Raw genomic sequence first — 12,059 nt, 5'->3', positions numbered from 1 at the left:
TTTATTTTCCAAAAGATTTTCCTTTATAAAACTTTATTTTATTTACAAAAACTATTTTCTCAAACATATTAAAACACACGTGTTCCTTTTGTTCCATATTATGCATAAACGTTATTAAAATACTTACATAAAATCTAAACATAAACTCATATGTTGTAGCTTCTATGTTGGCACCTTTTGAAGCTTCGCTTGAACGCTTCATGCATTGTTCCTTCTCCGGAACATTGATGATCCTTATAATATATGAGGAACACCTTACTAACTTGCTTAGGATCAGCCGTTGAGGATCAGCCTTCTTTAGGAACAGCCGTCTTTAGGAACAGCTGTCTTGGGAACAGCCATCTCGGGAACAACTGTCTTGGGAACAGCCGTCTTGGGAACAGCTGTCTTGGGAACAACCGTCGTGGGAACAGCCGTCTTAGGAACAGCTGTTCCCGCTGTCTTGGGAACAGCTGTTCCCGCTGTCTCGGGAACAGCTGTCTTGGGAACAACCTTCATATGCAGACTTGATCGATTCTTTAGGAATTCCATGCATTGCTTAGTGTTTGTTCCACATGCTTAGTTTGTCCTACTCAGGCACTCCCTAACTTAGCATTCCAAAAACACACTTAAACAACGATTAGGAAGTTTGCGTTGTCATCATCAAAACTCAGAATCAACAATATTCCCCCTTTTTGGTGATGACAACATAAACAAACTTTTACCAAAAAAATCGAACTTATTTGCAATCCTAAACAAGTTTTCAAAATACAAAAATGGAAATGAAAAAAAATTTACGGAAAAATAAAGTGAAACAAATTGAAAACTTAAAACAAAAACTTACAGCAGCGAGAAGTGAGGCAATGAGGGACATGGAGACAGGTAAGATCAAGTTAAAACAAAGTTTGCATTCTTTTCCCCCTGTTGGCATTAACAAAAAGAGAAAATACAAGGCAGTAATAGAATATTCATAGCGCCCCACGATCAACGTTTGGCAAACTAAGTTAGCCTCAAAGTCAAGTCTCAACATATATGCATAATTAATTGTAAACATAATATATTTCAAAAGAAATCAACCAAGTTTTAGAGATGCAAGATTTAGGTTCCACATGTTCTAAAAATAAAAATAATGATGATGTCACCCAAACTGAGGGTTACATAAAAAATAAAATAGAGAAAAAAAAATTGTTCCAAACAAATAAAAAACCAAGGTAACAATCAAAGTAGCGGATCTGGTTTAAGGGTGAAGGGTTTAGTCTTAGGAACAACATCAATGGGTTGAGGGACTTTGGATGCCTGTTCCTTTTCCTTTATAATATCCTCCTCACCTTGTTCCCCCTCATCATCCTCATCCTCACAAGAATTTCAACAAACAGAGAGCTGTTCACCCTAGGAACCACGTTGTTAACCTTTTTTTTTTTTTTTTTGGTATAACAACGTTTTCCCTTTAATATAGTACATAACCCATGAATCCTCAATATTAATTGCAAACCTCGTCATCAAATTTGCATCATCAACCGGAATAAGGTAAATTCCCCCTTAGAACAATCCGTAATTCTTTTTTTTTTTTTTTTTTTTTTTGCAATAACCACACCACCCGACTGCCGCGGATTCTTCGCGGGTCGGTGGTGGTCCTCTTTGTTTTCTTCGGCGACCTGAGCAGGAGGGGCGGTTGATGTGTGGGCGACCGTCGGGGCTGGGATAAACGTGTATTTGTTGGTGTGGGGGTTGAGTAGTTGAGATCCATTGGGATTGTTTCCATTGTTTTCTTAGATGTTGGGAACAGGAAGGATTTGAGGATTAAGAAATAAATTTGTGAGGTTTATGTATGTGGAAGATAAACAAAAAAAATTCGGAAAGAAAAAATTTCGAGGAAAAAAAGATAAAGATAAAAATAAAAATAAATGATAACTGAAAAATTGGAGAGAATACAGGAAAAATTATAACGGTAAACCTGGTTGTGGAACAGCTTATTTTTGCATCTCGTATTATTGATTCATTTATTTAATCATGTATTATGCACTTTCATTATGTAGGTCGATCCCTAACGATGGTAAACTTCAGCTATGCTTTCGCACGTAAAATTATGAATATAATATTAAGGCCAGGCATTTAATATTAAAGTTTATACCTTTAGAGGATCTTCCTGCTTCCTTATCTTAGCTTGATCATTCCCAGTTCCAATCTCATTTTCTCGTGCTTCTCTCTGCTTAAAGGTTTAGTCAAGATATCTGCAATTTGATTTTCTGTTTGACAAAAATCCAACTTAATTAAACCTTTTTCTACATTATCTTTAAGAAAGTGGTGTCTAATATGTATATGCTTGACCCTGGAATGGTGAACTGGATCTTTAGAAATACATATTGCACTAGTATTATCACAATAAATAGGAACACAGTCATATATGATACCAAAATCCCTTAACTGTTGTTTTATCCAAAGGATTTGAGAGCAGCATGCAGCAGCAGCTACGTACTTAGCTTCAGCTGTGGATAAAGCAACAGTGTTTTGTTTCTTGGAACCCCAAGAAACCATGCAGGGACCTAAGAATTGAACCATACCTGATGTGCTTTTACGATTTACCAGATCACCAGCATAATCAGCATCAGCATATCCTCTTAAGTCGAATGTTCCACTTCTTGGATAGAACAAACATAAATCGTCTGTTCCTTTGAGGTATCTGAGAATCCTCTTTACAGCAGTCATGTGAGACTCCTTTGGGTTTGACTGGAACCTTGCGCATAAGCCTACACTGAATGAAATGTCAGGTCTACTTGCAGTTAGGTAGAGCAGGGATCCAATCATTCCTCTGTATCTTGTTTGATTCACACTTGTTCCTCTGGGATCTTCGTCTAATCTTGTGGTTGTTCCCATAGGTGTGTGATTCATTTTGGCAGTTTCCATTTCATACTTTTTGAGGAGTTCTTTCACGTATTTCTGTTGGTGGATCATGATTCCTTCTTTGGTTTGTTTGATTTGCAACCCGAGGAAGAAATTTAGTTCCCCCATCATACTCATTTCAAATTCACTGCTCATTAAATTTGCAAATTCCTTGCATAAAATTTCGTTAGTTGCACCAAATAATATATCATCAACGTAAATTTGTACAACTAACAAGTCTGTTCCTTTTGATTTTAGAAATAAGGTTTTGTCAATTCTGCCTCGTTTAAAATCATTTTGCAAAAGGAATTTAGATAATCTATCATACCACGATCTAGGAGCTTGCTTCAACCCATAAAGAGCTTTATCAAGCTTATAGATGTGGTTGGGAAATTCAGGATTTTCGAAACCAGGAGGTTGTTCCACATAGACATCTTCTTCTAGAAAACCATTTAAAAAAGCACATTTGACGTCCATTTGGTACAGTTTAAAACCCATAAAAGCAGCAAAGGCAATCAAGATTCTTATAGCTTCTAATCTAGCAACAGGAGCAAAAGTTTCTTCGAAATCAATACCTTCCTGTTGATTGTAGCCTTTGACCACTAACCTTGCCTTGTTCCTTATGATTGTTGCATGTTCATCTTTCTTGTTCCGGAACACCCATTTCAGTCCTATCACTTTCTGGTGCTTAGGTTTGGGTTCCAGGTGCCACACCTTGTTCCTTTCGAACTCATTTAGCTCTTCTTGCATGGCTGTTATCCAATTAGCATCTTCCAGAGCTTCGGTGTGATTTCTTGGCTCTATTGTGGAAAGGAACGCATGAAAGGCACAAAAGTTTCTGAGTTGAGACCTTGTTTGAATTCCCTTTCTAATGTCGCTGACAATTAGTTTCATTGGATGGGAGCTTTGATGTTTCCATGGCTTAGGTTGAAATTGAGCCACAGGAACATCCAAGGTTGCTTCCGTCCTTTGAACGCCTTGATTATCTGCTTGTTCCTCTTGCATAGGAACACCTTGATTCTCTACTTGTTCCTCTTGCATGGGAACACCCTGATTTTCTGCTTGTTCCTCTTGCATGGGAACACCCTGATTTTCTGCTTGTTCCTCTTGCACAGGAATTTCTTGATCTTTCTTATGTAGTTCAGCTGGAGAATCTTCCTCATCATTATCTGTAAGGCGAATTAAACCAATATCGAAATTCTCCTGCTCCTGAACTTCATTAACATTGTTAGTTTCATCAAAAATAATGTGCACACTCTCTTCAACACTCATTGACCGCTTATTATAGACTCTGTAAGCTTTACTATTTGAGGCGTATCCTAGGAACACAGCCTCATCACTTCTATCATCGAATTTCCCTAGGTTTCTTTTACCATTGTTATGGACAAAGCATTTACATCCAAAGGCTCTAAAGTAAGAGATATTAGGTGTTGTTCCTTTTAGTAGCTCATAGGGAGTCTTGTTTAATAAGGTTCTCATCATGACTCTATTGACAATGTAACAAGCTGTATTTACTGCTTCTGCCCAAAAGTTCCTAGGTAAGGAACTAGCAATTAACATGGTTCTAGCCATGTCTTCCAAGGTTCTGTTTTTCCTTTCAACGACTCCATTTTGTTGTGGAGTCCTAGGAGCAGAGAAGTTATGATCCATACCTTGTTCCTTGCAGTATTCAGTGAACTTGTGATTTTCAAATTCAGTTCCATGATCTGACCTTATATGTATGAGTTGATAACCTGTGGTTCTTTGAATTTTCTTTGCAAAGGCAACAAACTCGTCAAAAGTTTCATCTTTGCTTGTTAGAAAAATAACCCAAGTGAAACGTGAGTAATCATCAACTATAACTAAGACATATCTTTTCCCACTTCTGCTTTGTATTCTCATAGGTCCGCACAAGTCCATATGGATGAGTTCCAATGGTTTTGTTGTGCTTACTATGTTCTTAGGCTTAAAAGAACTTCTGACATGTTTTCCTTTGGCACAGGCTTCACAAACTTTATCTTTAAGGAACTTGATAGACGGTAGCCCTCTTACTAGTTCCTTTGATCTTAGTTTGTCAAGCAGTGAAAAGCTGGCATGTCCGAATCTCTTATGCCACAAAAGGGGATCTTCTTCAATGACACTTAGACAAGTTAAGTTGTTCCTTGGAACTTTGTTTAGATCCACAGTATATGTGTTCCCTTTTCGAGTTCCTTCCAAAATAACTTTCTTGCTGTCATTGTTTATAATTCGACAATTTTCTGAAGTAAAGCTTACCGAGTTTCCTTTATCACAAAATTGTGAGATGCTTAACAGACTATGCATCAATCCTTCTACAAGGAACACGTTGTCAATTGAATGGGAACTTGACCTTCCGACTTTTCCAATGGCAATGATTTCGCCCTTCTTGTTATCCCCGAAAGTCACAGTTCCTCCATCATAGGCCTCTAGTGAGAGAAATTTAGATTTGTCTCCTGTCATGTGTTTGGAACACCCGCTATCCAGATACCACGAGTTGTTCCCCCTCACTAGGACCTGCAAGAAAACTAATGATTAGTTACAGGAACTCGGGTTTCCTCGAGTTCCTTTTCAACTACAAGATCAGCCTTTCTAACCCACATTTTCTTGACATAGTTTTCATTTTTTCGAGCTTGTTCCTCTTTCTTGAGACATTCAGTTACAACGTGATTACCATTGCCGCAAAAGGAACAAGCCTTTACACTGGGTAGATCAACATAGTTTTTCTTCTTACTGTTGTTTTTAGAGTAAAAGCCCAGACCTTCAGTTCTTTTGGATTTGGCAGTCTCAATCCACTTAGGTGTTATTTTAGGAGATTGTTTCCAAGCGTTGACTAGAGCTAGTTCCTTTATCAATTTCTCCTTTTGTTCTTTCACAGTGATTAGCTCACTGTTTAATCTTTCTAGATCAACATTAAACACACCCATATTTATTTCAGTGGATCTAGTAGGGTATAGACTTAAATTGAACAACTTGTATTGACTGAGTTCTACATTAAGAAGAATATTCTCATTTTTTACTCTTTCATAAGAGTCTTTAAGCGAGGTGTTCCTATCAAGCAACTCAAAGAACCTGCCCTGTATATCTGATCTGACATTAGTTAGGTAGGTCATATGTCCTTTACTGAGTTCTAAAGCTTTATCACTTTGTTCTTTTATTATACTAAGCTTCTTAAAATCATCTAGAGTTTCTATTAGTAATTCAATCAACCTATTCTTGGACAGAGTTTGAAGAGTTTTGGAGGTTACCTCATTTGAAGGATCTTTCCCTGTTCCTTCGATCTTTGCCATGAGGCACAGGTTGGCAGTTTCCTCCTCTGGTTGTTCCTCTTCATCCTCCGAGTCTGAGACTTCTCCCCAAGCTGCAATCATCACCTTCTTGAGGTTTGGTTTTGAAAAGGTAGATCTGTTGAATCTTTCCTTAGGCTGTTCCTTCCCTTTGCCTTTTCCCTTTTCATTTTCCCACTGGGGGCATTCCCGGATTAGATGGTTAGGATCACCACACTTGAAGCATCCTTGATCAGATTTAGAACCATTTATTTTTCTTCCAGAATTTCTGCCTTTCTGATTTCCAGGTTTGAAGTTCCTGTAAAATCGTCTCATCCTTCTGACTAGCATGGCAGCTTCTTCTTCATCAGGTTCCGAATCCTCTTCATCCTCAGCCTTAAGAGCCAGGCCTCGGTTTTTGGAATTCTCGGGAACAGCTGCTCCCAGATGCAATTCATGGGTCATTAGGGATCCAGCCAACTGCTCAATGTTAAATTTTGTGAAATCCTTGGTTTCGAACAATGCAGTGACTTTGGTCCTCCATCGATCATCTTGAGGCATGCTTCTCAGAATTTTCCTAACCTGTTCATCAGAGGGAATAATTCTACCAAGAGAGACAAGTTCATTTGTGATGTTAGTGAAACGAGTGAACATTTCTTGAATTGTTTCTTTTGGTTGCATTTCAAAGCGTTCATATTTAGACATCAGTAAGTCAATTTTGGAACGTTTGACCTCATTTGTTCCTTCATGTGTTATTTGAAGGAGATCCCAGATTTGTTTTGCAGTCTTGCACCCCAAGACTCTATTGTGTTCATGAGGTCCAAGGCCGCAATGCAAAATCTTAACTGCCATAGCATTGATTTCGTATTTCTCAAAATCTTCTTTCGTAAATTCAGAAATAGGTTTAGGAACTACCTCATTTTCAGCATTGGTTTTTGTTACCTCGAAGTTACCGACTTCTATGACTCTCCAGACTTGATAGTTCTCAGCTTTGATGTAGATCTCCATCATGTTCTTCCAATAAGTATAGAATTTCCCGTTTAACATTGGAGGTCTCTGAGTTGAATAGCCTTCTTCGAGTTTCTCGTAAGTGTTCATGTTTGCCAGGAGCTTTTTCTCGATAGGGTTTCCTGTGTTTTTGTGAGAACCCGCTCTCATACCAACTGATATTCCAGTAGGAACACTGACAAGAGGGGGGGGGGGTGAATTGTTTCGTTGAACTTAGGGTGTTCCTTTGCGGAATTTAGAAATTAAAGGAACAACTATCAACTTAATACGAAGAATGTGAAAACTGAGGAAACTTCTTGATCCTTATCAAGAAGGGAAAACCTCAAACTCTTTTATATATTGTAATCGCTCGAATACAACACACTCAATAACTCGAGTTCCACTTGAACACGAGTTCCCCACTGTAATCCCCTTTGATTACAGTGCTTGCTCCTTTCACACTCTCTTACTGACTTGACTCTAAGTCACTTTAAGGATCACTCAACCCTTACACTCAAAACTCAAGGATCACTTGATCCTTAACCCCACAACTCAAGGATCACTCGATCCTTAACCCCACAATTACAACTCGAATTATGAAAACTCTAGTATTCAATGAAGCTTATGTACAATAAAGGAACTTTAGGAACACGCTCTTTTGCAAATTGACTTTTGATAAAAACTCTTAAGTTCTTTAGAAATATTGCTCGTTGTCAGTTGTGATTTGAGAAATGTAAAACCTTTTCCTTTTATAGAAGAACTTTCTTGGTCAGTTTCCCATGTTCCCCTCAACGGCCACTAACAGTTACTGGGAGCAGTAACGTGCACGTTGATTGAGAGAAACAGGGAGACTTCTTCAAACCACTTTTAACACGTTCAATTTTAGAGAAAATAGTGGGAGTAGTTTTAGGAACAAGTAAAAACCTTTTCTTGGAAAACAAGGAATTCTAAATCAGAATCCAATGTTGATTTTCTCAAAATCGTTTTATTTATTTTCCAAAAGATTTTCCTTTATAAAACTTTATTTTATTTACAAAAACTATTTTCTCAAACATATTAAAACACACGTGTTCCTTTTGTTCCATATTATGCATAAACGTTATTAAAATACTTACATAAAATCTAAACATAAACTCATATGTTGTAGCTTCTATGTTGGCACCTTTTGAAGTTTCGCTTGAACGCTTCATGCATTGTTCCTTCTCCGGAACATTGATGATCCTTATAATATATGAGGAACACCTTACTAACTTGCTTAGGATCAGCCGTTGAGGATCAGCCTTCTTTAGGAACAGCCGTCTTTGGGAACAGCTGTCTTGGGAACAGCCATCTCGGGAACAACTGTCTTGGGAACAGCCGTCTTGGGAACAGCTGTCTTGGGAACAGCCGTCGTGGGAACAGCCGTCTTAGGAACAGCTGTTCCCGCTGTCTTGGGAACAGCTGTTCCCGCTGTCTTGGGAACAGCTGTTCCCGCTGTCTCGGGAACAGCTGTCTTGGGAACAACCTTCATATGCAGACTTGATCGATTCTTTAGGAATTCCATGCATTGCTTAGTGTTTGTTCCACATGCTTAGTTTGTCCTACTCAGGCACTCCCTAACTTAGCATTCCAAAAACACACTTAAACAACGATTAGGAAGTTTGCGTTGTCATCATCAAAACTCAGAATCAACAGGAGGTTATTAGGCAAGCACGCAAATCGAAGTCGCATAAACAGAAGACAGAAAACGAGAACCAGCCAGGGACGCACTTTCAACGCCCCTGGCTGGGCGGCAGAATTTCTCACGCCCCTCGCTGGGCGCTGAAGTTGCTGCTTGGCCTTCTGGTCAAGCGCAGCAGCCTCGGTACTCGCACGAAAGGAAAATACGTAGCACAAAAAATGTTCGTAAAAAGAATTGCTACGAGGGCGTAAGAAAAGCACTCGATTTCAAAAGCGACTCGTGAAAAAATTAATAACTCTTTGTGTCGTTGTTAGGCCTCCTACGAAGACAATGCTCGGCACCAAAACCGAACGTGCTAATAACTATGAATGTCACACGGGCAAGTGTTTCGAAAATCCAAAGAATGACCAAAATAAAAAAAAAAAACCAAAAAGTGTACCGACAAATGAAAGAGTGAAAAACCAATTTAGAGAGTCGAAGTCTAGATTAAGTAATGCTTGAAACTTTGGGAACCTAAACTTTAGCTTATCTTATGCCTAGGACTGGTCCTGCCACTTGGTGCCGATCAGGGAATCAACGGTTAGTGCGTCTCGAAGATACATCGCCAACATCAGGTTTAGTGACTCCAAGCTCCGTCTGTCATCCCTCATTTCAAGGATCTCCGCTTCCCCAACCTCGATTCGCACCTTCAAACATGTCCATCGAAGATTTGCAAGAGCAGATGGCTCAAATGACCCGACTTATGGGCCAACTAAAAATCGAAAATGAAGCTTTAGCGGCTGCGCAAGCCAAAAATGACCTCGATAACGAGAAGAGGATTAAAAAAATGGTCCTACAGCAAACCATGGGGAGCAAATACTTCTCCCTCGATCCTGAACCTTTTCCTGGCAAACTACCAGAAAAGTTCAGTTCATCTGACTTACCAAAGTTCAAGGCCACGGACAACCCCCGTGATCATCTACTGAGCTTTGTGAATGCCATGAACTTGAAAGGCGTGGACAAGTCCATGTACTTACCTGCCTTTCCTTTGTCCTTGGAACCTGTGCCGCTCAAATGGTACTATCACCAGGACCCTAAGCTCTTCCCCACTTGGGAAGACTTTGTCAATGTCTTCATCAAGCAATACTCGTCGAACATGGATTTCCAAGTCATCATGCGCGAGCTGGAAGTTCTCTTCCAAAAGAAAAATGAGGGTTTCACGACCAACTTTGCTAGATGGAGGGACCAGGCGGCCCAGCTAATCAATAGGCCTCCCGAAACAGAATTGGTCCAAAAATTCATTGACAATCTGGACCCGGCTTACAGACAACACCTTAGGTACCTGGGACTTGACACTTTCAAAAGAGTTTATGATGTGGGAATAAAGATCGAGGACGACCTCGCCAAAACCATACAAAGCAAACCCACATATAAGAACAACACCTATAATCGGAGTAACACATCCGAAGCCCAAGAAGTCCATGCTGTAGAAGAGACTCCCGCCAGAAGAAGCCCTGGAAGATGGGTCCGAGACCGAAAGTTTGCCCCACTCGGGTCAACTTTGGTACAAGCCTTTGAAAGACTAACCAATCAAGGAAAGTTGAGACCTATAGGCCCCACCCGTGACCCTCCTGTCAAAAGAAAATATTGGGTCGAAGGTACTTACTGCAAATTCCATCAAGGAAATGGGCATGACACTGAAAACTGCTGGAATCTAAAACATACGATCCGGGACATGATAGAGGATGAAGTGATACCTCTCCCTAACGTTGGCAAACCCAACAACAACAAGAGACCACTCGGCTCTTGTCACATCTCTCTCGACCAACCAGAGAATTTTGACCCCACGGTGTATATTACACCTCAAGGTGCACCACTCGCTGTGGTCCCTATGGATCGAATCGAGAGGGAAGTGTGCGGTGTGTGGAATGATGATGTTGAAGATATTTTCCTATCTCAAGTGTCGGGCCAGGACCTCTTCACTGAAACTTGGCCCGGATATGCTCTCATTGACACCACCCCTCGGGAGCCCGAGGTCGACAACCTCACCCGATCCGGAAGAATATACCAACCGGATATTCACCCACCTCCTATGGACGACATCCCGGTTAGGCAAACTCCTGAGAATGGACGGCACGCCACCGTCGCAGAAGTCATTGAAAATCCTCTCCTGAAACAACTAAAAAGAACCAAGGCCGAGATTACCATCTGGGATCTTATGTGTACTTCAAAGGAACATCGCGAAAAGCTTATTCGCTCACTTGACCTCATCTCAGTACCTACAGATATCACACCTGACTCATTGGTTAGCCCTGTCACGAGAGATGCCAGAGAAAAGGCCATAGTTTTCACTGATAAAGACTTACCCAAAGAGGGGGGTGCTCACAATAAAGCCCTTTACCTAGTGGTTGGATGCAAAGGACAAAACATCCCCCTAGCGCTCGTAGATAATGGTTCGGCGGTTAATGTCTGCCCATTGCAAACCGCCCATTGCTTGGGGCTAGGAAACGATGACTTCCAAACCTCCACGCAAGGGGTACGAGCTTATGATAACTCCCGAAGGCCTGTATTGGGAAAAATCAACCTTACCATTCAAACCGGGCCTGTGGCACGCACGACGAAGTTTCAAATAATCGACATCAAGCCCACTTTCAACCTCCTCTTGGGGCTACCTTGGCTCCATGACTTAGGAGGTGTGGCTTCTACCTTGCACCAAATGGTTAAACTTAACCATAACGGGGTAATACTAGAAATCCGCGCCCCTCCTCTCGACGTCAGTTGCACTATGGTTGGAACGACCGAAACTGCAGACGACCTTTACGGGTTTCAAATGGAAGAAACAATCCAGTTTATCGAAGATTATGACCCAGCATTCCTAGACCCGCATGCATCCCGAGTCATCCCTAGAATGCTGTTAGCTCAAGGTTATTTCCCAGGAACCCCATTGGGCATAAGGAAGAAGGAATACACATTCCATCCTTTTCCCGACAAATCTACTCCCTTTGGCTTAGGTTATGAACCAACAGAGGAAGATATTGCTGACCGCCTGTCTAGGCTACGCCTTAACAAAGCCAAACAGACCACCCTCATTCCCCCATATCAAAGGACCCTTAACGGGATGTTCGTTCGGGAAGGAGAAGGACACCCATGCTGTGATTTCCCTGAACCCTTCGTTCAGGATGGCTTGCTAAAACCCGGATTTGAAATTTTCCATGACTGCCACACCTTGGATGAGGCACCCCACCTCACCAAGACTAAAACAACTGAAATATTGGACAACCAAGCTCTATGGACATTGTTTAACGAATCGAGGC

This window comes from Spinacia oleracea, chromosome 4 (genome assembly GCF_020520425.1).
Source record: "Spinacia oleracea cultivar Varoflay chromosome 4, BTI_SOV_V1, whole genome shotgun sequence".
NCBI lineage: Eukaryota > Viridiplantae > Streptophyta > Magnoliopsida > Caryophyllales > Amaranthaceae > Spinacia > Spinacia oleracea.
Note: the sequence above shows the minus strand (reverse complement) of the source record.